The sequence below is a fragment of the Canis aureus genome, unplaced genomic scaffold, assembly GCF_053574225.1.
Source record: "Canis aureus isolate CA01 unplaced genomic scaffold, VMU_Caureus_v.1.0 ptg000132l_RagTag, whole genome shotgun sequence".
In the NCBI taxonomy this organism is placed as follows: Eukaryota; Metazoa; Chordata; class Mammalia; order Carnivora; family Canidae; genus Canis; species Canis aureus.
The window spans coordinates 502,359-530,200 of NW_027554443.1; the positions used below are offsets into that span (position 1 = coordinate 502,359).

A 27,842-nucleotide genomic window follows, 5' to 3' on the forward strand; every position below is an offset into this window, starting at 1 on the left:
TGTCAAGTGTAACATCCTCTACATTTCTTTTTTATTTTCTTCAATCTTTTTTTCTTTTTTTAATTTATGATAGTCACAGAGAGAGAGAGAGAGAGAGAGAGAGAGAGGCAGAGACACAGGCAGATGGAGAAGCAGGCTCCATGCACCAGGAGCCTGACGTGGGATTCGATCCCGGGTCTCCAGGATCGCGCCCCGGGCCAAAGGCAGGCGCCAAACCGCTGCGCCACCCAGGGATCCCAAGATTTTATTTATTTATTCATGAGAGACACAAGCAGAGGGTGAAGCAGGCTCCACGCAGGGAGCCCGATGTGGGACTCGATCCTGGGTCTCTAGGATCATGCCCTGAGCCAAAGGCAGGTGGAAAACCACTGAGCCGCTTGGCCTGCCCTTCCTCTACATTTCTGGTTGTATTTGTTAATAAATTTATTTTTTATTGGTGTTCAATTTGCCAACATACAGAATAACACCCAGTGCTCATCCCGTCAAGTGCCCCCCTCAGTGCCCGTCACCCATTCACCCCCACCCCCCGCCATCCTCCCCTTCCACCACCCCTAGTTCATTTCCCAGAGTTAGGAGTCTTCATGTTCTGCCTCCCTTTCTGATATTTCCTACCCATTTCTTCTCCTTTCCCTTCTATTCACTTTCAGTATTATTTATATTCCCCAAATGAATGAGACCATATAATGTTTGTCCTTCTCCGATTGACTTATTTCACTCAGCATAATACCCTCCAGTTCCATCCACGTTGAAGCAAACGGTGGGTATTTGTCATTTCTAATGGCTGAGGAATATTCCATTGTATACATAGACCACATCTTCTTTATCCATTCATCTTTCGATGGACACCGAGGCTCCTTCCACAGTTAGGCTATTGTGGACATTGCTGCTAGAAACATCGGGGTGCAGGTGTCCCGGCCTTTCATTGCATCTGTACCCTTGGGGTAAATCCCCAGCAGTGCAATTGCTGGGTCGTAGGGCAGGTCTATTTTTAACTCTTTGAGGAACCTCCACACAGTTTTCCAGAGTGGCTGCACCATTTCACATTCCCACCAACAGTGCAAGAGGGTTCCCTTTTCTCTACATCCTCTCCATCATTTGTGGTTTCCTGTCTTGTTAATTTTCCCCATCGTCACTGGTGTGAGGTGGTATCTCATTGTGGTTTTGATTTGTATTTCCCTGATGGCAAGTGATGCACAGCATTTTCTCATGTGCGTGTTAGCCATGTCTATGTCTTCCTCTGTGAGATTTCTCTTCATGTTTTTTGCCCATTTCATGATTGGATTGTTTGTTTCTTTGGTGTTGAGTTTAATAAGTTCTTTATAGATCTTGGAAATTAGTCCTTCATCTGATATGTCATTTGCAAATATCTTCTCCCATTCTGTAGGTTGTCTTTTAGTTTTTTTGACTGTATCCTTTGCTGTGCAAAAGCTTCTTATCTTGATGAAATCCCAATAGTTCATTTTTTGCTTTTGTTTCTTTTGCCTTTGTGGATGTATCTTGCAAGATGTTACTGTGGCCAAGTTCAAAACGGGTGTTGCCTGTGTTCTCCTCTAGGATTTTGATGGAATCTTGTCTCACATTTAGATCTTTCAACCATTTGGGTTTATCTTTGTGTATGGTGAAAGAGAGTGGTCTAGTTTCATTCTACTGCATATGGATGTCCAATTTTCCCAGCACCATTTATTGAAGAGACTGTCTTTCTTCCAGTGGATAGTCTTTCCTCCTTTGTCGAATAATAGTTGACCATAAAGTTGAGTGTCCACTTCTGGGTTCTCTATTCTGTTCCCCTGATCTATGTGTCTGTTTTTGTGCCAATACCACACTGTCTTGATGACCACAGCTTTGTAGTACAACCTGAAATCTGGCATTGTGATGCCCCCAGATATGGTTTTCTTTTTTAAAATTCCCCTGGCTTTTCGGGGTCTTTTCTGATTCCACACAAATTGTAAAATAATTTACTCTAACTCTCTGAAGAAAGTCCATGGTATTTTGATAGGGATTGCATTAAACGTGTAAATTGCCCTAGGTAACATTGACATTTTCACAATATTAATTCTGCCAATTCATGAGCATGGAATATTTTTCCATCTCTTTGTGTCTTCCTCAATTTCTTTCAGAAGTGTTCTATAGTTTTTAGGGTGTTGTTAGGTGTAGATCCTTTACCTCTTTGGTGAGGTTTATTCCTAGGTATCTTATGCTTTTGGTTGCAATTGTAAATGGGATGGACTCCTTAATTTCCCTTTCTTCAGTCTCATTGTTAGTGTATAGAAACGTCACTGACTTCTGGGAATTGATTTTGTATCCTGCCACGCTGCCAAATTGCTGTAGGAGTTCTAGCAATCTTGGGGTGGAGGCTTTTGGGGTTTCTATGTAGAGTATCATGTCATCGGTGAAGAGGGAGTGTTTGACTTCTTCTTTGCCAATCTGAATGCCTTTAATATCTTTTTGTTGTCTGATTGCTGAGGCTAGGACTTCCAGTACTATCTTGAATAGCAGTGGTGGGCGTGGTCATCCTGTCTTGGTCCTGATCTTAGGGGAAAGGCTCCCAGTGATTCCCCATTGAGAATTATATTTGCTGTGTGCTTTTCGTAGATGGCTTTTAGGATGTTGAGGAATGTTCCCTCTCTCACAACACTCTGAAGTGTTTTGATCAGGAATGGCCGCTGTGTTTTGTAAAATGCTTTCACTGCATCTAATGAGAGGATCATATGGTTCTTGGCTTTTCTCTTGCTGATATGATAAATCACATTGATTGTTTTATGAGTGTTGTACTAGCCTTGTGTCCCGGGAATAAATCGTACTTGGTCATGGTGAATAATTTTCTTAAGGTACTGCTGGATCCTATTGGCTAGTATCTTGTTGAGAATTTTTGCATCCATGTTCATCAGGGATATTGGTCTGTAATTCTCCTTTTTGGTGGGGTCTTTGTCTGCTTTTGAAATTAAGGTGATGCTGGCCTCATAGAACGAATTTGGATGTACTCCATCTCTTTCTATCTTTCCAATCAGCTTTAGTAGAATAGACATGGTTTCTTCTTTAAACGTTTGATAGAATTCCCCTGGGAAGCCATCTGGCCCTGGACTTTTGTGTCTTGGGTTTTGATGACTGCTTCAATTTCCTCCCTGATTATTGGCCGGTTCATGTTTTCTATTTCTTCCTGTTCCAGTTTTGGTAGTTTGTGGCTTTCCAGAAATATGTCCATTTCTTCTAGATTGCCTGATTTATTGGCATATAGCTGTTCATAATATGTTTTTAAAATCTTTTGTATTTCCTTGGTGTTGGTAGTGATCTCTCCTTTCTCATTCATGATTTCATTAATTTGAGTCTTCTCTCTTTTCTTTTTAAAGGGTGAATAATGGTTTATCTATGTTATTAATTCTTTCAAAGAACCAACTCCTGGTTTTGTTTGATCTGTTCCACAGTTCTTCTGGTCTCGATTTCGTTGAGTTCTGCTCGAATCTTTATTAACTCTCTTCTGCTGGGTGTAGGATCTATTTGCTGTTTTTTTTTTTTTTTCTCTAGGTCCTTTAGGTGTAAGGTTAGCTTTTGTATTTGAGTTCTTTCCAGCTTTTGGATGGCTGCTAGTATTGTGATGTATTTCCCCCTCAGGACTGCTTTTGGTGTATCCCAAAGGTTTTAAATGGTAGTATATTCATTCTCATTAGTTTCCATGAATCTTTTTAATTTCTCCTTAATTTCCTGGTTGACCCTTTCATCTTTTAGCAGGATGGTCCTTAACCTCCACGTGTTTGAAGTCTTTCCAAACTTCTTGTTGTGATTTAGTTCTAATTTCAAGGCATCATGGTCTGAGAATATGCAGGGGACGATCCCAATCTTTGGGTATCGGCTCAGATCCAATTTGTGACCCAGTATGTGGTCTATTCTGGAGAAAGTTCCATGTGCACTTGAGAAGAATGTATTTTCAGTTGAGTTTGGATATAAAGTTCTGTAGATATCTGTGAAATCCATCTGGTCCAGTGTATCATTTAAAGCTCTCGTTTCTTTGGAGATGTTGTGTTTAGGAAACTATCAAGTGTAGAAAGCGCTAGATTGAAGTCACAAAGTATAAGTGTATTATTATCTAAGTACGTCTTCACTTTGGTTATTAATTGATATATTTGGCAGCCTCCACATTCGCGGCATATATATTGAGGATTGTTAAGTCCTCTTCTTGGATAGATCCTTTAATTATGATATAGTGTCCCTCTTCATCTCTCACTGCGGTCTTCGGGGTACGTTTTAGTTTATCGGATATAAGGATGGCTACCCCTGCTTTCTTTTGAGGACCATTTGAATGGTAAGTGGTTCTCCAACCTTTTATTTTCAGGCTGTAGGTGTCCTTCTGTCTAAAATGAGTCTCTTGTAGACAGCAAATAGACAGGTCCTGCTTTTTTATCCAGTCTGGCAGCCTGCACCTTTTGATGGGGTCATTAAGCCCGTTCACGTTCAGAGTTACTATTGAAAGATATGAGTTTAGTGTCATCATGATACTTATTCAGTCCCTGTTTTTGTGGATTGTTCCAGTGGATTTCTTCTTAAAGGGGAATTTTGAGAGTCCCCCTTAAAATTTCTTGCAGAGCTGGTTTGGAGGTCACATATTCTTTCAGTTCCTGCCTGTCTTGGAAGCTCTTTCTTTCTCCTTCCATTCTGATTGAGATCCTTGCTGGATAAAGTATTCTCGGTTGCATGTGTTTCTCATTTAGGACCCTGACTATATCCTGCCAGCCCTTTCTGGCTTGCCAGGTCTCTGTGGAGAGGTCTGCAGTTACTCTAATACTCCTCCCCATAAAAGTCAGGGATTTCTTGTCTCTTGCTGCTTTAAGGATCTTCTCTTTATCTTTGGAATTTGCAAGCTTCACCATTAAATGTCGAGGTGTTGAACAGTTTTTATTCATTTCAGGGGGTGGAATCTCTCTATTTCCTGGATATGAATGCCTGTTTCCCTTCCCAGATTAGCAAAGTTTTCAGATATGATTTGTTCAAATACATATTCTGGGCCTCTGTCACATTTGGCGCCCTCTGGAACCCCAATGAAACGTAGGTTTTTCTTCCTCAGGCTGTCATTTATTTCCCTTAATCTATCCTCATGGTCCTTTACATGTTTGTCTCTTTTTTCCTCAGTTTCCCTCTTTGCCATCAACTTGTCTTCTATGTCACTCACTCGTTCTTCTACCTTGTTAACCCTCATCATTAGAACTTCTAGTTTGGATTGTGTCTCATTCAATTGATTTTTAATTTCTGCCTGATTAGCTCTAAATTCTGCAGTCATGAAGTCTCTTGAGTCCTTTTTGCTTTTTTCTAGAGCCACCAGTAGCTTTATAATAATGCTTCTGAATTGGCTTTCTGACATTGAATTGTAATCCAGATTTTGTAACTCTATGGGAGAGAGGATGTTTCTGATTCGTTCTTTTGAGGTGAGGTTTTCCTTCTAGTCATTTTGCTCAGTGCAGAGTGCCCAAAAACATGTTGTATTGGGAAAAGGAGAAAAAGAGAGGAGAGAAAGACGGAAAGAAAAGAAAAAAGAAGAAAGAAAAAAGGAAGAAAAAAGGAAGAAAAAGAGAAGAAAAAGAAAAAAAGAAAGGAAAAAAGGGGTGGGGGAAGCAAACAGAAATAAAAAATAACAACAACAACAACAACAACAACAACAAAACAAGGGGGAATATCGTCTGATTCTGTATCCTGCAAGTCGCTTGTCTTACCCTGGAACTTTCCAGTGCTGCTTGGTCAATAACTTGTTTTTCCCCTGTCCTTCTCGCTGGTCTTCTGGGGGAGGGTCTATTGTGCTGATTTTCAGTTGTTAGCACTTGGGGGAGCTGCTCAACCCCCTGCCTGGTGCAGGGCTCAGTGGGGGTTGTTTACCCCGTGAGGCCCCAGTGCGCAGGCGCCAGCGAGGGGCTCCCAGCGTGCACTGGGCTCGAGCGCGGTCCCCCGGACTGACGGCCAGCCGACCCTGCGGACAGACGGGCCACAAAGCATGTCGCCCTGCGCCTGCTGAACCGCGAGCGCCCGAGGATGTCAGCGCTGAGGAAGGTGCGAGCCGCGGGGACCGAGCTGCCGGGGCGACCGGTCGCGGGCTGCGCGGCGGCCTCGTCCCTCGCGGCGCCTGGGTGCCTCGCCGGCGGTGCTTCCCGGACCCTGCACTCCCGCGGCGTGGGTGCGGCGCGGACTGTTCCGGGCAGACGGGCGGGTTGCAGGAGCTGCGGTGCCTGAGGAGGGGGCGGCGTCCGGCTCCCGCGCGGCAGCGGCGAGGGCCCAGGGGCCCAGGCGGAAGCGGCTCGTGTTTAGGGCAGCGCCAGCGGCGGACAGACGGTCCCTGAACAGCTCGAGAGCCTCCGTCCACGTCGCCCGAGGCAGCAAGTGCCGGGTCTGTCCTCCGGATGCGGGGCACCGCCCCTGGGGGGACGCGCGCTACCTTCCTGTCGCCCTGGCACCGGCCGCGCAGGCGCGCTGGGACCGTGGGGCTGCGGGCGAGCTGCACTTGCTGCAGGCTACCGCCGCCTTGAGCGCCAGGGGACCCGCGCCACAGGTGGCATCCGGGGCGGGGCCTGCGCGCCGGCAGGGGCGGGGGAGCGGTGGGGCGGAAGGAACCCCGGACGACAGGGCGCGGCGCTGCCTGGGCTCCCCGCGCTCGCCTGGCCCTTCCCCAGGTGCCTCCGCGCGCCGGCCGGCCCCCAGCGCGCCAGGCCTCCGGGGCGCCCAGTGCGCAGGCGCCAGCGGCGGGCTCCGAGCGTGTGCCGGGCTGGAGCGCGGTGGGGCGCGTGGCGGCGGCGGCGGGGGAGCGGTGGGGCGGAAGGACCCCCGGACGACAGGGCGCGGTGCTGCCTGGGCTCCCCGGTGCGGGTGTGGCCCCTCCCCAGGTGCCTCCGCACTCAGGCGGCCCCCAGCGTGCGGGGCCTCCCGGTCGACCAGTGCGCAGGCGCCGGCGGGGGGCTCCCAGCGTGCACTGCGCTCGAGCGCGGTCCCCCGGACTGACGGCCAGCCCTGCGGATGGACGGGCCGTGTGCCCTGTCGCCCTGCGCCTGCTGAACTCCGAGCGCCCGAGGATATCTGCGATGAGGAAGGTACGGGCCGCGGGCGGGGCGCGGGCAGGGACCCCGAGCTGCAGGGGTGACCGGTCGTGGTCTGCGCGCTGCGGCCTGGTGCCTCGCCGGCGGTGCTTCCCGGACCCGGCACTCCCGCGGCGTGGGTGCGGCGCGGACTGTTCCGGGCAGACAGGCGGGCTGGAGGAGCTGCGGGGCCTGAGGAGGGGGCGGCGTCCGGCTCCCGCGGGGCAGCGGCGAGGGCCCAGGGGCCCAGGCGGAAGTGGCTCGTGTTTAGGGCAGCGCGAGCGGTGGACAGACGGTCCCTGGACAGCTCGAGAGCCTCCGTCCACGTCGCCCGAGGCAGCAAGTGCCGGGTCTGTCCTCCGGATGCGGGGCACCGCCCCTGGGGGGACGCGCGCTACCTTCCTGTCGCCCTGGCACCGGCCGCGCAGGCGCGCTGGGACCGTGGGGCTGCGGGCGAGCTGCACTTGCTGCAGGCTACCGCCGCCTTGAGCGCCAGGGGACCCGCGCCACAGGTGGCATCCGGGGTGGGGCCTGCGCGCCGGCAGGGGCGGGGGAGCGGTGGGGCGGAAGGATCCCCGGACGCCATGCTCGGCGCTGCCTGGGCTCCCCGCGCTTGCCTGGCCCTTCCCCAGATGCCTCCGCGCGCCGGCCGGCCCCCAGCGCGCCAAGCCTCCGGGGCGCCCAGTGCGCAGGCGCCAGCGGAGGGCTCCGAGCGTGTGCCGGGCTGGAGCGCGGTGGGGCGCGTGGCGGCGGCGGCGGCGGCGGCGGGGGAGCGGTGGGGCGGAAGGACCCCCCGGACGACAGGGCGCGGTGCTGCCTGGGCTCCCCGGTGCGGGTGTGGCCCCTCCCCAGGTGCCTCCGCACTCAGGCCGGCCCCCAGCGTGCGGGGCCTCCCGGTCGACCAGTGCGCGGGCGCCGGCGGGGGGCTCCCAGCGTGCACTGCGCTCGAGCGCGGTCCCCCGGACTGACGGCCAGCCCTGCGGATGGACGGGCCGTGTGCCCTGTCGCCCTGCGCCTGCTGAACTCCGAGCACCCGAGGATGTCTGCGCTGAGGAAGGTGCGGGCCGCGGGCGGGGCGCGGGCAGGGACCCGGAGCTGCAGGGGTGACCGGTCGTGGGCTGCGCGCGGCGGCTTGGTGCCTCGCCGGCGGTGCTTCCCGGACCCTGCACTCCCGCGGCGTGGGTGCCGCGCGGACTGTTCCGGGCAGACGGGCGGGCTGGAGGAGCTGCGGGGCCTGAGGAGGGGGCGGCGTCCGGCTCCCGCGGGGCAGCCGCGAGGGCCCAGGGGCCCAGGCGGAAGCGGCTCGTGTTTAGGGCAGCGCCAGCGGCGGACAGACGGTCTCTGGACAGCTCGAGAGCCTCCGGCCACGCCGCCCGAGGCAGCTAGTGTCCGGTCCGTCCTCCGGCTGCGGGGCACCGCCCCTGGGGGGACGCGCGCTACCTTCGCTTCGCCCTGGCACCGGCCGCGCTGCGGCGCTGGGACCTTGTTGCGGCCAGCGAGCAGCACGCGCCTCAGGCTAACGGCCGCATAGGGCACCCGGCGAGCCCGCGCCACAGGTGGCATTCGGGGCGGGGACTGCCCGCGGGCTGCGGGGTGGCGGAGGCGCGGCGCTTGCCTGGGCTCCCCGCGCTTGCCTGGCCCTTCCCAGGTGCCTCCGCGCGCCGGGCGGCCCCCAGCGCACCAGGCCTCCGGGGCGCCCAGTGCGCAGGCGCCGGCGGGGGGCTCCGAGCGTGTGCGGGGCTGGAGCGCGGTGGGACGCGTGGCGGCGGCGGCGGCGGCCCCGGCCCCGCGGATTGTTGGCTGGCGGTGCGGATGGACGGACGGGCCACAACGCATGTCGCCCTTCGCCTTCTGAACTCAGAGCGCTCGAGGATGTCGGCGCTGAGGAAGGTGCGAACCGCCGGGGCCGCGGGCGGGGAGCGGGCAGGGACCCAGAGCAGCAGGGGCCACGGTAGCGGGCTGCACGCGGCGGCCTCCTCCCTCGCCCGGGCTGGCTGTCTCGCTGGCGGGGCCTCCCGGACCACGTGCTGCCGGGGCATGGGTGCGGCGCAGACTGCGATGGGCTGGTTTTCATGATCTCCTAGTACTTATCTGTTGCTTTTTAAAATTTTTTCCTTGTTGATGATTTTGAAAAGCCATAGTTTAAATATCGGGGCCGTATAATTAAAAAGAAATCGATTATCTTCAGAAGTTGATTTTTTAGATGTGTTTTCTATTTTATTTGTAAAAGGTTTTACTTATTGATTTGTGAGAGAGACAGTGAGAGGCAGAGACCCAGGCAGAGGGAGAAGCAGGCTCCCCATAGGAAGCCCAATGTGGGGCTGGGTCCTGGGCCAGAATCACGCCCTGAGCCAAAGTTAGACGCTCAGCTTCTTAATCACCCAGATGTCCCTGTGTTTCCTATTTTAACTTATATAATAAGGCATATGTCATCAATCTCAAAGTGATTTGCTATTTGGTTACTCCCCCAGACGCCTTTCAGGTTTCATCCACAGATTAGAAATTATAGGGATCTTTCACTTTATGTGTTTTATGCGGATGCTTATTCCTCTGCTCCTCTTGGTGGTTCATTCGAGAACCAAACTTTTTGAAGTGGAGTAAAGGTATAGACAGAATTCTAGTAAGGGGCAGTTGCCACTTGAGGAAGTCTTAAGAAATCACTTTATTATTTTTTAAAACTCTTTTTTTTTTAAGATTTTATTCATTCATAAGAGAGCCACACAGAGACAGAGAGAGAGTTAGAGACACAGGCAGAGGGAGAAGCAGGCTCCATGCAGGGAGTCCACAGTGGGACTTGATCCTGGGTCTCCAGGATCAAGCCCTGGCCCAAAGGCAGTGCTAAACTGCTGAGCCACCCGGGCTGCCCAATTTTTAAAACGTTTTTATCAGGGACGCCTGGGTGGCTCAGTGCTGAAGTGTCAGCCTTCAGCCCAGGGTGTGATCCTGGAGTCCCGGGATCGAGTCCCACTTTGGGCTGCCTGCATGGAGCCTGCTTCTCTTTCTGCCTATGTCTCTGCCTGTCTCTCTCTCTCTCTCTCTCTGTCCGTCTCATGAATAAATAAAATCTTTTAAAAATTCATCAAATGCCTCTTTTGTGCCAACCACAGGACTACGTGCCTTGTTCCCTTGCATTCTTATAACAATGTTAACCACCACTTCTCCTCTTGCTTTAACTGTACTTTGAGATAACTGTGGATTCATGTGTTGGAAGACATAATACAGATCCCGTGTACCCTTGACCCTGCTTCCTCCAGTGGTGACATCTCGCATAGTTATGGTAACCACGTGGGTACATCGTCACTGATGCAGTCCCTTAGGCTTTTTCAGATTTTACCTGTGTTATATGCACACACTTGTGTATCTGCATACGTATGTATATTTTTTCCTGTCCAGTTTACTATAGGTGTAGATTCCGTTTCTTTTGAACATATGGAAAGAAGGCTGAGGTAAGTTATGGGGGGTAAATGAAGTATAGACCTGGTTTGAATCTAGGTCTGTTTGACTCAGAGTTTTGATTTTTCAATAGCAGTAGTGATGGACACTCCTGGGTGGTGCAGTGGGTTTTGTGTCTGACTTTTGGTCTCAGCTCCAGCCATGATCAGGGTCATGATTTGGAGCTTCGTGTCAAGCTCCATGCTGAGCGTGGAGTCTGCTTAAGATTCTGTCTCCCTCTGCCCCTGTCCCCTGCCTCTCTGTAAAATAAATTAATCCTAAAAAAAATAATAGTCCTGATGAATAACAGGAATAACAACAATAGCTGAAGCTCACTAAGTTACATATGAAATAGACTATTTACCATATGCCGGGGCTGTTCTAATACATTACCTCAGTTATTGCCCCCCCCCCCCAGAACTATACCTCATAAATTATGTTATAGTTGAACTAGTATTATTAATTAAACTAACCATATTTCCAAGGAACAAGGAATTCCTTTTGTTGCTCCTAAATCAATAATAAAATAGCGAAATTCTACCTCCTTTTTACCTAATTTTCAATTTGAACCTCTGACCTTAATCGCTGATCTTGGCAATTGTCATGTTTTTAAAGTTGTGTGTATCTGTGTACGTGTAAAGTGAGACCTGCATTATTATACATCGAATTATGTTGGGACACCTTACAAATAGTTTTATGAAATCATCAATAAGAGCTAGCTTAGGCATGATGCCAGGTTTTTAAGGGAATAAGTGTAAATCATCAAGAATACTTAAGAATGTAATAGGGAGACATTTTCTTCCCCCTAAAGTAGAATAGATCTTTTTGGCCACATGCAGTCCCAGGAATGTTGGAGTTTAACGTCTCATGTTACAGATCCAGCTTTCCAAGGCAAAGCGAATACATTTGGTGAATGATCACTGATTATCAGAATATGATAATACTTTAGGAAGATAATAGATAGACTAATCAGCAGGCCATAATTTATGATTCTTTGCTAGTTACATATCTTGTAAAGCTGTCCCTGTGATGAACAGCAGCACTTCAGAGCAGGAATAACAGCACGCTCCTGTGTCGTAGATCCCAGGAGGTTTCGGTGCTCTTGTAGACAGCAGACAGAAATAAAAGGAAGTTTCTCCTTTTTACCTCGTATAATCCCACTGGAAAGTGAAACGTGTGCTGAGAGTTGATACTGACTTCTTCTAGGTCACCTCCCTGCAGAGGCCCCGGGCAGGCACTGTCGTAACAGTTCTTGGACAGGAGTCTGATGGGCCCCAAAGGAGGTGGGAGGGTTTCTGCAACAGGCTACTGGTGGAACAGGGTGCTACTGTCTAGCCCCAGGAAGCTTCTAGTGAGGAGGGCCCCGAGGAACCTGCATCCTTTTCCTTAACTCTTTCAGAGGGTACGGCATACGCCCAGATTGGAGTTAAAGGTAAACTCAGTTCTGTGTAGCTTGTGGTTGTTGCTTTTTGAAAAATGAGCAGCTACAAGAAAGCAACACCACGTATGGCTTAATAGGCCTTAGCTTTTTGGAACTTGAATTTGGATGTAGATAACGCAGATGGTTTTGAAGCTATATATCATTAGGAACTCTTTGGAAACCACAAAACCTTTTTAATGGGCCACTCTATCAATTTTCTGCTCTTCTAAGGAGTTTTTCCTATTCATGACTCCTTTTGATCTTTGGCTAACACTGAGGCAAATGTAGTGACGATTTAGTTTTCTTCTTCCTCTGAAAGCTTGTACACGTTTTCTGCCTCGGGTTGTGTCCGCTTGGATGCCTGGAGAATGTTGACAAAGGAAAGGTTAGGCTAGCCTGTTGATGCTACATATTTGGGCTTTAAAAATCAAAAAGGTTCCTTGGCTTCCGCGGAGAAGCATTCTGCTTGATGGCCCAGATTACTGATCCAGTAAAAACGACATGTTCCAGCCATCCTTCACACACACCTTAAGTGAAATTAATGAGATCACTCTATGGTTACGCTTTGTGTTTTATTTTCACTTTCTAGGTCTGTATGAGCTGTTGGCTGTTGTGCAGGCCGGCTGGGGCCACGTGTGGACAGCCAGGAAGACCTGACCTTCCTCTGGGATATGTTTGGTGAGAAAAGCCTGCATTCACCGGTAAAGGTAAAACCATGCTGATGTCAGATTCTCTTGGTGGGAAAACATATGGAAAAATATTTTGTCATCTCATGCTTTGTTCTGTCCTCCCCTACTCTCTATGCAGAAGTTACTCGTCGAGCACCATTTTCCTTTAGGTTAGTGATTCCTGAATTGTATTCATGAAACATTTCCTTAATGTGTGACCAAAAAGCTATTCCCTTTTTCATTTTCACTTTGATTTCGCTACTCTAGATTTTTGTTTATTATGTGTGAATCTGGATCTCAAAAGAAATTCTCTCAACATTTCTTCTTTGTCATATTTGCTCTAGATTATTTTTTTCATATTTGCCGTTTACTCAATTTAAGAAGTTTCCGTTTATTCTGTGTAAAATGACTTTTTAAATGACTAGCCATTGGACTTTGTCAAGTGCTTTTTATTTATTTATTTATTTTTTTTTTTTTAAATTTTTTTTTTGCTTTTTATTTATTTATTGTAATGATCATATGATTTGTTTCCTGTCAGTCTCAACATAGGAAAGTTCTTTGGTTTTTGACATTTTTTTTTTTTACTGATTTTTGACTGTTCAACTGGCTATCATTGGACTATTATTTGAGATAACCTAATTTGTTCATGATTTGTTCTCCTTTACATATAATCTGCTGGAGTTAGTTGACTCCTAGTTTATTTAGAACTTTAATGTCTCCTTTTATGAGACTTCAGCCCATAATTTTGCTTTCTTATCTCTCTCATCAGATCTTCACAATATCCTGGGTAGCCTTATGTTGTGAGGTGGAAGTCTCTACTCTTCTGTGGGTAAGTTTATGAAAGACTGAAGTTCGTTTGTCCTTTAGCAGAACTGACTTGTCGGGTTCCTTGGGCCTGGATGTTTTCTTTTTGATAAGGATATTGGTAACTATTTTAAAGATGACAAGAACGTTTAGGCTTTCTATTTCTTCTTGATTAGTTTTAATGATTCATATTTTTCTAAGATTTGGTCCATTTCAACTACATTGTCAAATTTCTGAAAAGGTTGCTTATAATATTTCACATGTGCAGTTTCTATGCTAATTGTTTTTCTTCTTGGTCCTGATATTGGTACTTATTGCCCTTTCTTCTCTTTCCTCAATATTGCCAGAGTTTTGGCATTAGTCTTTTTAGATATAAACCTTTGGCCTTATTAATTTTCCTCATTGTATATTAGTTTTTATTTCATTGACTTTTTTAAAAAAAATTCTTTTTCTTGTTATGAACGTTTGTTCATAAATTTTCAACCTTCTTCTTTTCCTAACGTTAGCATTTAAGGCCATTTCTCCCAAGGTACTGGTTTTCTTAACTTAGAATCATTTTGTAGTTGCTTACTTAGACTTCTTGAATTTACAAATAAGGATTTTTTTAATCTATCTTGTTCCTGATTTCTACCTTAATTGCTTTGAGGTCAGAAAACCTAATTTGCATTATTTCAGTCCTTTGAAATGTGTTTACACTTTACGGCCAGCTACATATTCAATATCTGTAATGTATCCTGTCTGTGTCTAAAAAGAAGGTATATTCTGCAGTCATTAAGTATAGTTTTCTGTATGTGTCTGTAGATCAAGTTTGTAAACCTATTCAAATATTCTGTGTTTTCACTGATTTTTGTTCGTTTATTCTCTGTTACCAAGAGAAGTATGGTAAAAAAGTTTCCCATTATGACCATGGTTTTCTTCTTGCAGTTCTGTTCAGTTTTTTTTTGTGGTTTTTTTTTTTTAATTTAATTCATTTATCGGACACTGAAGAAGCAGGAGGAGTGACAGGCAGAGAGAGAGAGAGAGGGAGAAGCAGGCTCCCCCCTGGAGCAAGGACCCTGATGTGGGCCTTGATTCCAGGACCCTGGAATCTTGTCGGGAGTTGAAGGCAGGTGCTTAACCGGCTGAGCCACCCAGGCTCCCTCTGTTCATTTTTTGTTGTATATATTTAAATTTGTTATTAAATATAAATTTGTTATTTTGCTGGTGAATTACTACACTTTATACTTTTTAATAGAGTTTATTTTAAAGTAGATATGTTTTTGTTGCCATTTGCAGGATATCTTTTCCTATCCTTTTATTGTCAACTATTCCATATTCCTGCTTTATTACAGCTTTTGTGAATTACAGTTGGAGCTTTCTGAGGTAACAAGTCAGAAGTCTTTACTTTCAGCTAGAATATCTTCACTACAGTTCATTATGACGTATGATCTTTATAATTTAAAATCTGACGTATTTTGTGTTTTCTTGTCCTGATTTTTCTTTGTTTCTTTTGGATTGGTTAGGGTTTTCCCTGCATACAGTTGAGAAGTTAAAACATTCTCTTTCTGTTATTTGAGTGGCTACCTTAGAAATTATGACATGAATCCTTTATTATAAAATCCTATCTTAATCTGTCTATTGTCATCTGGAAAAGATCCAGAAATCTTAGCGCACTTTTGCCGCATATACTTTCCTGCCAACTTCAGTGCTATTGTGTCCTGTATTTTAATTCTCTCTAGAAAACAAACAGAAAAACAAAAACCCCTCACAACCTTGAAGACATCCTTATTTTGCTTTACATCAACGTCATTATTCATTTAGTATAACCACCATTTTGTTTGTTCTAGTCCCAATCTTACAGCTCAGCCTTGTCATCCAGGCTGATTTTTCACCTGTTTAATGTAAAAAAGCTCTAGAATCTCCTGTATTGAGGGTTTGTGGCTATCAAACTATGTCTTTCAGTGAATCAGTACATGTTTTTATTTCCTTCCATTTTTTTTTTCGTTTTATTAAATTATAATCGATATATGACACACTAGTTTCAGGCGTGCAACATAAAATTTGGCATTTGTATATCTTGCACAATGAACACCATAGTAAGTCTAGTTAACATCTCTCTGCATGCACAGTCACGCCATTTGTTTTCTTGTGCTAAGAACTTTTCAGACGTATTTTCTGAAAACAACTTTCAAATTTGCAATATGTTATTATTGACTATAGTCACCATGCTGTGCGTAAATTCATTTTGTAAGAGGATGATGGGACTCTTGATCCCCTTTATCCGTTTTTACCCACACAGCCTCACCCCCTTCCCTTTTGGCAACCACCCATGTATTCTCTGTATTTCTGACTTTATTTGTTGTTTAGTTTCAGGTATAAGTTAAATCATACCATATCTGTCTTTCTCTGTCTGACTTTTTTCACTTAGCATAATACCCTTCAGATTCATGCCAGTTGCAAATGGCTAATTTATTTTATGGCTGAATAGTATTCCTTTTTTTTTTTTTTTTTTTTTTTTTGCTGAATAGTATTCGTGTGTGTGTGTGTGTGTGTGTGTGTGTGTAAATCTTTTCCCATTCATCCCTCAAAGGAAGGACACTTTGGTTATTTCCATATCTTGGCTATTGTAAATAATGCTGCAGTGAACATAGAGGTACATGTATCCTTTTGAATCTTCAGATAAATACCCAAAAGTGGAATTGCAGGATCATGTGGGAGTTGTATTTTTAAGTTTTTGACTGTTCTCCAGATTATTTTCTGTGGTGGCCGCACCAATTTACAACCTCACCAACGGTGCACTAGGGTCCCCCTTTGCCCACAGCCTCATCAGTACTTATTTTTTCTTGTCTTTCTGATATTGGCCTTTCTCAGAGGTGTGAAGCGATATCTCACTGTGATTTTGATTTGCATTACTCTGATGATTTGTGATGTTGAGCATCTTCCCGTGTGCCTGTTGGTGATCAGTATGTCGTCTTTGGGAAAACGTCTATTCAGATCCTCTGTCCATTTTTTAATATTGAATTGTTTGTTTCTTGTTGATATTGAGCTATATGAATTTCTGTATATATTTTGGCTGTTAACCCCTTATTGGATAGAATTGGCAGTTCTTCTTCCTTCTATTCGGTAGATTGCCTTTTTTGTTGTTGATGATTTCCTTTGCTGTGCAGAAGCTTTTTAGTTTTATGTTATCTCATTAATTTATTTTTGTTTTTTGATGCCACTGCCTTTGGAATCATAAGATCCAAAAAGGAAAAAAAAAATCTCCAAGAGTGATGTCAGAGAGCTTACGACCCATGTTTTCTTCTAGGAGTTTAATGATTTCAGGATTTTCATTCCAGTCTTTAATCCATTTTGAGTTAATTTCTTTGTATGGTGTGAGATGATGGCCCAGTTTCAGTCTTTTATATGTAGGTGTCTAGGTTTCCCAGCACCATTTATTGAAGAGATTGTCTTTCTCCGTTGTATATTCTTGCCTCTTTTCTTGTAAAGTAATTGGCCTTATATGGCTGGGTTTATTTCGGGGCTCTCTTTTCTGTCCCACGAATCTGTGTGTGTGTTTTTATGCCAATACCATACATTTTGATTACTTTAGTTGTTAGATACTACAGCTTGAATTCAAGGAGTGTAATGTCTCAGACTTGTCCTTTCTCAAGATTTGCTTTGGCTGCTTGGGATCTTTTGTGGTTCTATACAAATCTTACGATTGTTGTATTTCTGTGAAAAATGCCACTAGAATTTCAATAGAGATTGCCTTGACTCTGTAGATTGCTCTGGTCAGTATGGACATTTTTGCAATATTCTTCATGAGCATGGAATATCTTTCCACTTATTAGTGTCATTGTCTCTCCTCAGTGTCCTATAGTTTTCAGAGTATAGATCATTCACCTCCTTGGTTAAATTTATTCTTGGGTATTTTTTCATGCAATTTTAAATGGGATTTGTTTTCTTAGTCTCTCTTCCTGATAGTTTGTTGTTGGTGTACACAAGTGTGACAGAATTGTGTATATCAGTTTTGTACCTGCAACTTTACTGAATTTATTTAGAAATAAGGTTAGAACTAATGTTCTAACAGTCTTTTTTTTCCACAGAGTCGTTAGGGTTTTCTGTGTATAAAATTGTATCATCTACAAACAGTGATGGTTTTACTTCTTCCTTTACAATTTGGTTCCAATTTCTTTCTTTTTCCTTCCTAGCTGCTGTGGCCAAGACTTCCAATACTGTGTTAGCATCCTCGCCTTGTTCCTGATGTTAAGCAGGAAGCTTTTCCCTGTTGAGCATGATGCTAGCTGTGCACTGGTCATACGTGGCCTTACATTTTGAGGTACATTTGGTCTATACCCACTTTGTTGAGTTTTTCTGGGGTTTAATCCTGGTCTTTCATTGGGAACATGTTTATCTGTTTCCTCATGTTGCCTGACTTTGTATGTATGTATGTCTTTGTGTTAGGTGAAACAGCTATCTCTTCTAGTCCTGAAGGTGTGGCTGTGTGTGGGTGAACATTTTTGTTTATAGTAGCCTTGCTTCAGTGTTTGGTTGTCTCTCATACTGTTTCCCCAATTATTCTAGACCTGTGGGGCTCACAAACACAATCCACCCTGGCCCCAGAGTCTCATATTCAGTAGGCATCCCCTGTGTGGGTTGCATGTACCTGCTGGCTTGGAGGCCTCTGGCAGTGGGAGTGTAACTAGAGGTCAGGGCACTGGCCTCCTGCTTCTGGCAGGGCCGTGGCAGCAGTATGGAGGGGGAAGGAGGTACTAGAAGGTTATGGGAATGCAAAAATAGCTCCTGCCAGCATTGGCAGTAGCAAGGTAGAGAAAGCGTAAATATGGCACCCTCCGGTATCTTTTGTCTTTGGAGGGAATCTGAGTGGGCTTTTGCCCTTCTGGTAGATGCTTTAAGATTAGCAAATGGAACCCCTTCACATCTGGTCTAGGCTCCTTTCAAACTGGTGCTTTTGTACTGGGTCCTGAGGCAAATGAGTCTGATTGTGAGCCCTGTAAAAGCAGAGCCTGCACTCAGTACAGCCCTAGGAGTCTCCTGGACGGAAGCTCCACTGGTTTCCAAAGCCAGGTGCTTTGGGGGCTGTCTGTCTGGTGCATCTCCCATGGGTCATGGTGCCTGATGAGTAGTACAGATTCCCTCCCTCAGGGAGGGGTTCTGTATTTGTGCAACCCCTCCTCCATAGGTCGTTGCATGGGGGGAGGTGAGGTTTTCGGCAAAAATACAACTACATCTGTCTCTCCTCCCTGTCTGTTTAATTCTTCGTTGTGGAGTAGCTGTCCTGCTCAGAGATAATTGTTTTATATGTAGCTGTAGATATATTGTGTCTGTTGAGGGAAAGGATTTCAGAAGTTTTTATGTGACTATCTTGAATGATCTCCCTGTTTGCCTGTGTTCTTTTTTTTTTTTTTTAGATTTTATTTATTTAGTCGTGAGAGAGGCAGACACACAGGCAGAGGGAGAAGCAGGCTCCAAGCAGGGAGCCCAACAAGGGACTTGATCCCAGGACCTCGACCCAGGCCACCTGCGTCTTCTTGAATGGCATTTTTAGTAAGCAAAGAATGCTAGGTAGGCTCTTGTTATCTATCTGTGTATCTATCTCTCTATCTATCTATCTATCTATCTATCATCTATCTATTTATATTTCAGTATAGTGAAAGATGATGAAATGATTATTCCTAAAATTTCTAGTTAGAGGTCAGCTGTCAGGATCTCTGATTTGAAGTAATCTTTCAAAGCATGTTTTTTTCCTCTGGCTCTTTTAAAGACTTCAATACATACATAACTTTTTTTCTTTTAAATAAGTTCTGTTTACTTCTTTTAAAAATGTTCGGCCCAAGTGTGGCAGGATACAAAATCAATGCCCAGAATTCAGTGGCATTTCTGTACACTAACAATGAGACTGAAGAAAGAGAAATTACGGAGTCAATCCCTTTTACAATTGCACCCAAAAGCATAAGATGCCTAGGAATAAACCTAACCAAATAGGTAAAGGATGTATACCCTAAAAACTACAGAACACTTCTGAAAGAAAGTGAGGAAGACACAAAGTGATGGAAAAATACTCCATGCTCAAGGATTGGAAGAATTAATATTGTGAAAATGTCAGTGATCACCCAAGGCAATTTACACGTTTATTTTTATTTATTTTTTAATTTTTATTTACTTATGATAGTCACAGAGAGAGAGAGAGAGAGGCAAAGACACAGGCAGAGGGAGAAGCAGGCTCCATGCACCGGGAGCCCGATCCCGGGTCTCCAGGATCACGCCCTGGGCCAAAGGCAGGTGCTAAACCGCTGCGCCACCCAGGGATCCCAATTTACACGTTTAATACAATCCCTATCAAAATGCCATGGACTTCTTCAGAGAGTTGGAACAAAGTATTATAAGATTTGTGTGCGGGATCCCTGGGTGGCGCAGCGGTTTGGCGCCTATCTTTGGCCCAGGGCGCGATCCTGGAGACCCGGGATCGAATCCCACATCGGGCTCCCGAGGCATGGAGCCTGCTCCTCCCTCTGCCTGTGTCTCCGCCTCTCTCTCTCTCTCTCTCTCTGTGACTATCATAAATAATAAATAAAAAAATTAAAAAAAAAAAAAAAGATTTGTGTGGAATCTGAAAAAACCCCAAATAGCCAGGGGAATCTTAAAAAAGAAAACCATAGCCATGGGCATCACAATGCCAGATTTCAGGTTGTACTACAAAGCCGTGGTCATCAAGACAGTGTGGTACTGGCACAAAAACAGACACATAGATCAATGGAACAGAAATGAGAATCCAGAAGTGGACCCTCAACTTTATGGTCAACTAATATTTGACAAAGGAGGAAAGACTATCCACTGGAAAAAAGACAGTCTCTTCAGTAAATGGTGCTGGAAAATTGGACATCCACATGCAGAAGAATGAAACTAGACCACTCTCTTGCACCATATACAAAGATAAAATGATGAAAGATCTAAATGTGAAAGAAGAATCCATCAAAATCCTAGAGGAAAACATAGGCAACTCCCTTTTCGAACTTGGCCACAGTAACTTCTTGCAAGATACATCCATGAAGGCAAGAGAAACAAAAGCAAAAATGAACTATGGGGACTTCATCAAGGTAAGAAGCTTTTGCACAGCAAAAGATACAGTCAACAAAACTAAAAGACAACTACAGAATGGCAGAAGATATTGGCAAATGACTTCTCAGTTAAAGGCCTAGTATCCAAGATCTGTAAAGAACTTCTTAAACTCAACAGCAAAGAAACAAACAATCCAATCAAGATACGGGCAAAAGACATGAACAGAAATCTCACAGAGGAAGACACAGACATGGCCAAGAAGCACATGAGAAAATGCTCCGCATCACTGGCCATCAGAGAAATACAAATCAAAACCACAATGAGATACCACCTCACACCAGTGAGAATGGGGAAGATTAACAAGGCAGGAAACCACAAAAGTTGGAGAGGATGCGGAGAAAAGGGAACCCTCTTGCACTGTTGGTAGGAATGTGCAATGGTGCAGCCACCCTGGAAAACTGTGTGGAGGTTCCTCAAAGAGTTAAAAATAGACCTGCCCTAGGACCCAGCAATTGCACTGCTAGGGATTTATCCCAAAGATACAAATGCAATGAAACCCCAGGACACTTGCACCTCGATGTTTCTAGCAGCGGTGTCCACAATAGCTAAACTGTGGAAGGAGCCTCGGTGTCCATCGAAAGATGAATGGGTAAAGAAGATGTGGTTTATGTATACAATGGAATATTACTCAGCCATTAGAAATGACCAATACCCATCATTTGTTTCGACGTGGATGGACCTGGAGGGTATTATGCTGTGTGAAATAAGTCCATCGGAGAAGGACAAACATTTTATGGTCTCATTCATTTGGGGAATATAAAAAATAATGAAAGGGATTAAAGGGGAAAGAAAAAATGAGTGGGAAATATCAGAAAGGGAGACAGAACATGACAGACTCCTAACTCTGGGAAACGAACTAGGGGTAGTTGAAGGGGAGGTGGGTGGCAGGTGGGGGTAACTGGGTGGCGGGTACTGATGGGGGCACTTACTTGATGGGATGAGCACTGAGTGTTATTCTGTATGGTGGCAAATTGAGCACCAATAAAAAATAAATTTATTAAAAAAAAAAAGAAAAAAAATGTTTGGCCAACATTCAAATTGTTTATACCATAGGCTCATCTTAAGAAACCTGGTTAACCTTTATTTCCAACATCAAAAGCATGAAGTTCCATTCTTAAAGCAGTAGATTTGAAAGAAGAAAGGTTTTGACTATATCACTGCAATATTGCCACTTGCAGAAGCCCTTTGAAGTAACTAGAATGGACTTTATTGGCCTTGCCAATGTCCTACAAATGTTTTGTTTTCATATTTCATTTAAAACATGAATTATTTTTCCCTTTTGATGTTGAGTGTATTTCATCATGGAAAATCAGCATCTTCAACTTGCTCTTTTTTCTTCAAATGGCTTCCAAAATGAGGTATACTCTGGAGTTTTGAATGGATCATGTTTTTATTTTTACAGTTCTCTTCCATAGCAAATCAAGCTCATTAGGTATGTGGCTGACCGCAAGCTGTTCTGTGTGAACAGAAAGCAGCGTGTGATTTGGCATTTGGATACAACTTTTGTTGGGGGGAGATCAGTACATAGAGCTTCATTCTTAAATTAAACCAGGACACTTGTTCTTGTCCTTGTTACTGCTCCTCAAGTATTTATGAATGAAGCAAAAAGTCGTCTTCATGTAATAATGGGTTTTCATTTTTATTTCATTTTTATTTAATTTTTAAGATTTTATTTATTCATGAGACACACACACAGCGAGAGAGAGGCAGAGACACAGGCAGAGGGTGAAGCAGACTCCAAGCAGGGAGCCAGATGTCGGACTCGATCCCCGGTCCCCAGGATCAGGCCCTGGACCGAAGCTGGCGCTAAACTGCAGAGCCACCCGGGCTGCCCTGGATTTTTCATTTTTAAACAGGAAAATCACTTAGTGGCATTTCTCACAGTAGCTCTTAGAGGTGGGCTTTCACTTCTGTTCTATTAATAGTTTTCTTGTAAGGTAAATATCTGCTAGCATACTTACTACATGTTAGCCAGTGACTCTGCTACATTGCGTACTCTTGCTATTACAAAAAGCCCAACCGTCATTTCTCCTTTTGTTGAGTTTTTCAAATGAATGGCTTTATTTATTACAGTGGGTAATAGCAGTAGACTTTCCTGCAGTGACTGTACTGTACTGTATGTATTCAATAAATACTGTTAATTGGTGACAGAAATTTATACACAAAAGAAGCAGGTGAATCAGACTAGACCAGATCTAGAGGGAGATACAGAAGCAAATTCTCTATTTGTTACCCTGTCGTCTGTTAGATTTAATATATTATTCTGAGTGAAGTAAGTCAGTCGGAGAGGGACAAACATCATATGGTCTCATTCATTCGGGGAATATAAAAACTAGTGAAAGGGATTCAAGGGGACAGGAAAGAAAATGAGTGGGAAATATCAGTGAGGGTGACAGCACATAAGAGACACCTAACTCTGGGAAACGAACAAGGGGTGGTGGAAGGGGAGGTCGGCCGGGGTTGGGGTGACAGGGTGACTGGCACTGAGGGGGGCACTTGACGGGATGAGCATCGGGTGTTGTAGTATATGTTGGCCAATCGAAGCCCAATAACAAATATACAAAAAATAAGGGAAAAAGAATTAAAAATAGATAAAAATAAACTTCATTTAAAAAGGTTTAATATATCATCTTATTGTGATTATTATCTTAGTCTTTACAGAAATGCCATGTAAACAAGTTGCTGAATATGTTGTGTCTCATGGCATTGTACAGAACTTTGTATGTGCAACAGTCCTCTCATACAGGAATTCTGCCAATAATTTTCATTCATTATGTAGTTTTTGTCTTTCATTTTGAGACTCATTGTATAATCTTAATGGCAGTGGTGTGATTTCTCTTTTAGCTGTAAGGAGTACAATGTTTCATAATGTACATGTAGTTGGCTTTTATTTTTCAGTTTTTCTTTAAGGTAAGATACATGTATAAAATTTGCCATTTTTACCATGTTAACGTACAATGTAATGGCATTAGGTATATTCAGAATGTCGTGCAAACGTCCCCACTCTCTATTTCCAAAACCTTCTCATCACTCTACACAGAAACTCTGTGGCTGTTAAGCGCTACCTTCCCTTGTTGCCCACCCCCAGCTCCGGCAACCACCATTCTACGCTTTGTCTCTATATTTTAACTGTTTTACATAGTTCACATAAGTGGAACTATACAGTACTTGCCCTTTTGTAACTATACCACTCCATGCAATGCTTTCAAGGTTTGTCCATGTTGTAGCATGTATCAGAATCTCCTTCTCTTTCATGGTTGAATGACATTGCACTATGTGTATACACTGCATGTTGTTTGTCCATTTGTCTGTTGATGGACACTTGCATGTGTCCACCTTTTGGCTATTGTGAATGGTGCTGCAATGGACATTGCTGTACAACTATCTGTTTTGAGTCCCGATTGCGGTTCTTTTGGGTAGACACTTAGCAGCTGAAATGCCTGCTTATATAGTAATTCTGTTTAGGCTTGTGAGAAGGAACCATCAAAGTGTTTTCCGTGGAGTCTGCACCATTTTACATTCCTACCAGCATTATATGAGGGTTCCAATTTCTCCATATCCTCATCACTACCTGTTACACTGAGTAATTTTTGATTATAGCCATTCTCGTGGGCATGAAGTGGTAGTTCATTGTGGTTTTGATTTGCATTTCCCTAATGACTAATGATGTTGAGCATGTTTTCAGGTAGTCTTTGGCGATCTGATTGCCTTTTTGTTGTTGAGTTTGGCATTTTTTATATATTTTAGATATTAAACCCTTATCATATTTTCGCCTTGCAAATATTTTTTCCCCTTGTGTAGGCTATCATTTCACTTGTCTGATAGTATCCTTTGTACAAAAGTTCTAATTTCTATAAAGATCAGTGTCCATTTTATCTTGTGCTGCTTATGCTCTTGGTAGCATATCTAAGAATCTCTTTGCAAACCCAAGGTTATGAGGATTTACCCCTTGATTTAAAATTTGAGCTAATTTTTTGTGTATGGTGTGAGATAGGGATCTAAGAATCTACATTCTTGTGCATGTAGGAATCCAGTTGTCCTGTATAGTCTATTTTGTTTTCATCTCTATTTTTAGTGGCTATCAGTTTTTATCCTAGAAAGCGTTAGTTTGTGCTTTCTCTGGAAACAGTTTATTGGCAAAAGGTCGATGTCCTTAATTTAAAAATTATTGGAGAAATTTGGTGGCTTCATGACACTTTATAACGGAATTTCTTAAATGACAAAGCCCTGGAGGTGGGGGAAATTAGCTCTCAGGATAAAGAAAACCTAATTCTTATTATTGTACTTTGTATTCTGACACTGTTTGGGTGGCTTATTATTTTTTTTGGTTGTTTTTGTGAAATAAATGCATTTTCAGTTCCACTTCTGGCATAGCTAGATTCACTCTCAGTGAAGGTCGGAACCCTGTTAGCTTTCTCTGTTGATGTTGTTATTCTGTGGTCCATTTATCTAGTAATAATACATAGTAGGAAAAGGCCAGTTACAATTAATCTGCATTAAACAGGTACGAAAAGAGCAAGAAAATGGTGGGGGAAGTGAACAGAACTTTATGTAGGAACAGGAAATATAAAATGTGACCACATTTGAAATGTAATTAAGAATATTGTAGGTTACAGTTGTAACTGCTAATTCTTAGCATGGATGCATTGTATCCTGCTGAATTTTCCTTTGTTGGCATAATATTGCTGCCAACATTTTATAATAGCACTTTGACTTTTCCAGTTAAAAGGGCAGTTTAACAAAAATATTTGAAGACTTTAGTTTCTCCAGTAGTATTTGGTTTTTGTTCATTTTTAAAGTTCGGTATTCAGATTGTTCCCTTTCAAAGTGGGGAGTTTTGTCAGATATGTTACATTTTTCTCAGTTGCTGACTAGCAGACCTCTTTCAGAGGCTTGTTTACCACCAGCATCACTTCGTCATCATTTTCATCAGCCCTGTGAAGTCCTGTATTTTTGCAGTCATGTTAATGGCATCCAAGGTAAAAACTAATGACAGCATAGAGGGCATGTATTAGGTGGGAAGAAATGTTTAAATGAGGGCTGGTATGAACATTGTCAGTTTATTGGTGAATATCATAATGTCTATATTCCTGTAACCTTGGATTGTTTGGGAATTAGATCCTAAATATTCAGAAGATAGGAACCTCTATGTTTATATTAGTATTTTCTTTATTTTCCCAACATTTGTTAGAGAGAGAGAGAGAGAGGAGAGGGGTAGAAGGAGGAGAGAGAATCTCAAGCAGATTCCACACTGAGTCCAGAGCCCAACATGGGGCTCAATCTCATGACCCAAAGACCATGACCTGAGCCAAGATCAAGAGTTGGATGCTTAATCAAGTCAGCCACCCAGACACCTCTGTATTGCTATATTCAATGACTAGGCTTTTATGAACTAATTTGAAGTCTTTTACCTATCTTAGTTAATTGAATATATGACTTGAGATAATTATAGTTGTATAGTAGAAATTTTCCAAACACAATGGTGATAAGCAATGCTGCGATATTATTATAGCTAAAATTGGTAGAGATTCCAGTGTTCACACATTCATTCTTCATTCAGCGAATATTTACGGAGCCACCTACTGTGGCAAGCCCTGTGCTAAGACAGTTGGAATTCAGCAGTGAGTGACATAGATAAATGTCTTTGCCCCCTTGTGGCTGGTATTTGACTAGGAAAGACTGAACCATAGACAAGACAAATGATGTATCCATCACAGGTTGTGATAAGCACCAAGAAACCTCAAGTGGCTGAGGGGCTGTGTGGAGATTTTAGGAAGGGAGACCAGGGGACCCCACTAAGATGCCATTTGGGGAAAGGCCTGTGTGAGCAGGCCTCTAATTTTTCTAATTTTCTCTAATTTTGAGTGGCATCCATGTGCACAGAGTGTGTCTTTGTCCTTCCTTGTGTGTGGGCCTGTCTTCTCCCAAGAATGTGTGAATAGGGAGTGACTGACTCTTGGCTTCCTTTTTTTTTTTTTTTTTTTTTTTCCTGGCTTCCATATGGTATCTCCTCTTTTCTGTCCCTGCACACCTTGGCGGTTTTTTGTTTGTTTTTGTGTTTCAGACTTTTCAGTCACATTCTTTTTTTTTAATAAATTTATTTTTTATTGGTGTTCAATTTGCCAACATATAGAATAACACCCAGTGCTCATCCCATCAAGTGCCCCCCTCAGTGCCCGTCACCCAGTCACCCCCCCCCCCACCTCTACTTCCACCACCCCTAGTTCGTTTCCCAGAGTTAGGAGTCTCTCATGGTCTGTCTCCCTTTCTGATATTTCCCACTCATTTTTTTCTCCTTTCCCCTTTATTCCCTTTCACTATTTTTTATATTCCCCAAATGAATGAGACCATATAATGTTTGTCCTTCTCCAATTGACTTATTTCACACAGCATAATACCCTCCAGTTCCATCCACATCGAAGCAAATGGTGGGTATTGGTCATTTCTAATGGCTGAGGAATATTCCATTGTATACATAAACCACATCTTCTTTATCCATTCATCTGTCAATGGACACCGAGGCTCCTTCCACAGTTTGGCTATTGTGGACATTGCTGCTAGAAACATCGGGGTGCAGGTGTCCCGGCGTTTCATTGCATCTGTATCTTTGGGGTAAATCCCCAGCAGTGCAATTGCTGGGTCGTAGGGCAGGTCTATTTTTAACTGTTTGAGGAACCTCCACACCATTTTCCAGAGTGGCTGCACCAGTTCACATTCCCACCAACAGTGTAAGAGGGTTCCCCTTTCTCCACATCCTCTCCAACATTTGTTGTTTCCTATCTTGTTAATGTTCCCCATTCTCACTGGTGTCAGGTGGTATCTCATTGTGGTTTTGATTCGTATTTCCCTGATGGCAAGTGATGCAGAGCATTTTCTCATGTGCATGTTGGCCATGTCTAGGTCTTCCTCTGTAAAATTTCTGTTCATGTCTTTTGCCCATTTCATGATTGGATTGTTTGTTTCTTTGATGTTGAGTTTAATAAGTTCTTTATAGATCTTGGAAACTAGCCCTTTATCTGATACGTCATTTGCAAATATCTTCTCCCATTCTGTAGGTTGTCTTTGAGTTTTGTTGACTGTATCCTTTGCTGTGCAAAAGCTTCTTATCTTGATGAAGTCCCAATAGTTCATTTTTGCTTTTGTTTCTCTTGCCTTCGTGGATGTATCTTGCAAGAAGTTACGTGGCCAAGTTCAAAAAGAGTGTTGCCTGTGTTCTTCTCTAAGATTTTGATGGAATCTTGTCTCACATTTAGATCTTTCATCCATTTTGAGTTTATCTTTGTGTATGGTGCAAGAGAGTGGTCTAGTTTCATTCTCAGTCACATTCTTCTAATCCTAAAATTTCTTCACCTAAATTAACCATAAAGTAAG

At 44.0% G+C, this 27,842-nt stretch overlaps 1 protein-coding gene across 14 annotated transcripts in view; it reads left to right on the top strand.

Annotated features, from left to right (window-relative positions):
* The first annotated feature begins 6,011 nt into the window (after nucleotides 1-6,011).
* Nucleotides 6,012-27,842, top strand: part of LOC144309644 (outer dynein arm-docking complex subunit 2-like) — a 266,940-nt gene continuing 245,109 nt past the window's right edge. For 3 of the 14 annotated variants that reach the window (XM_077890731.1, XM_077890732.1, XM_077890733.1), the window contains exons 1-6: nucleotides 7,955-8,103; nucleotides 12,488-12,605; nucleotides 12,706-12,736; nucleotides 13,336-13,395; nucleotides 17,543-17,670; nucleotides 18,764-18,917. The gene's annotated coding sequence lies outside the window, so the exon portion shown is untranslated. Of the gene's footprint in view, nucleotides 6,031-7,954; nucleotides 8,104-12,487; nucleotides 12,606-12,705; nucleotides 12,737-13,335; nucleotides 13,396-17,542; nucleotides 17,671-18,763; nucleotides 18,918-27,842 lie in introns of those variants that run through there. The other 11 variants (XR_013375578.1, XM_077890718.1, XM_077890726.1 and 8 more) reach the window with 9 other exon arrangements.